Source organism: Camelina sativa, chromosome 1 (assembly GCF_030686135.1).
Source record: "Camelina sativa cultivar CO46 ecotype springtype chromosome 1, ASM3068613v1".
Lineage (NCBI taxonomy): Eukaryota > Viridiplantae > Streptophyta > Magnoliopsida > Brassicales > Brassicaceae > Camelina > Camelina sativa.
The window spans coordinates 19,781,363-19,783,074 of record NC_141880.1 but is presented as its reverse complement, the minus strand read 5'-3'; positions in this window follow the sequence as shown (position 1 = coordinate 19,783,074).

The following is a 1,712-nucleotide window of genomic DNA, read 5'->3' as shown; positions in this document are numbered from 1 at the left end:
TCCTCACTCTAAAGCTTTTAAATTAATGTTGCCTAATGTTTCCTTTGATAATTCAAGTTGTGAACCTTGTATTCTTGGTAAACATTGCAAGTCTATTTTTCCTAAGTCAACTACTATTTATGAACATTGTTTTGATTTAGTGCATTCTGATGTTTGGACTTCACCTTGCTTATCTAGAGATAATAACAAGTATTTTGTGACTTTTATTGATGAAAAATCAAAGTACACTTGGCTTACTTTGTTACCATCTAAAGATAGAGTCTATGATGCATTTGTTAACTTTCAGAATTATGTCACTAATCATTTCAATGCTAAAATAAAGGTACTAAGATCGGACAATGGAGGAGAGTACACAAGTCATAAACTTAAAGCTCACTTGTCCAAACATGGCATACTACAACAAACTAGTTCCCCTTATACGCCCCAGCAAAATGGTGTGGCCGAGAGAAAGAACCGGCATCTCATGGAGGTGGCAAGGGCGATGATGTTTCAAACCAATGTCACCAAACGCTTTTGGGGAGACGCCGTGATGACAGCTTGTTACCTGATCAATAGGACTCCCACCAAAGTCTTACAAGATAAATCACCATATGAGGTATTGAATCAAATTATACCCTCATTGGATCACTTACGCGTATTTGGGTGTGTGTGTTTTGTCTTGGTACCAGGTGAACAAAGGACTAAGCTCGACGCCAAAAGCACCAAATGCATGTTCATTGGCTACTCGACGAGTCAAAAAGGGTATAAGTGCTATGATCCCACCACCGGCCGCTTACTTATCTCCCGAGACGTGAAGTTCCTTGAACAACAAGGATACTACGAGACAAAGGACTGGGACAGCCTCAAGGACCTATCTCATTCCAACTCCGATCGAGCTACCAACCTACGGTTCCTACTGAATCATCTTGGTGTCACAATGCCATCTACTCGCACGGACCAAGACCAACCTGATCAGACTCAGCATGAACTGACTGAAGGCTCTACACCAACCTCCTCCGAGCCGCCTAGTCAAGAAGAAGATCAAGAAAATGCTTCGGAGCCGCTTGATCTCTCCACTGATGAACCTCTTGATTTATCAATCCCGGAGGTTCATGGTCACCCGAGTGCTGACAATGATACACTCCAACAAGAATCAAGCATAGTTCTCTCTCGTCGAAGTGAACGGCTCAAGTTTCACCCGTCCACTTGGAAAGAAAAACGGGTTTATTACAACAACCAGGCCGTGGCCCATCCGATTCAAGTTGTGTGTTCGCTTGACCTGCTCCCTCAAGAACATGCTGCCTTCCTCACCAAGATCGATGCTCAGTTTATCCCGCAAACCTATGATGAGGCCAAAGAACACACTGAATGGTTAGATGCTGTTGATGATGAGACAGGGGCCATGATCCGCAATCATACTTGGGACGAGGCAGATCTCCCCAAGGGAAAGAAAGCGGTCAGCTCTAAATGGGTGTTCACAATCAAGTATCTAAGTAATGGTGCTGTGGAACGGTACAAAGCTCGTCTTGTTGCCTGCGGCTTCACCCAGACCTATGGCACCGATTATACGGACACGTTCGCACCAGTGGCCAAACTTCACACGGTTCGTGTTGTTCTCTCACTAGCCACCAATCTGTCATGGGACTTATGGCAGATGGACGTCAAGAATGCGTTCCTTCAGGGGGAGCTCGAAGAATAAGTCTACATGCACCCTCCTCCGGGCTTAGAGGCTA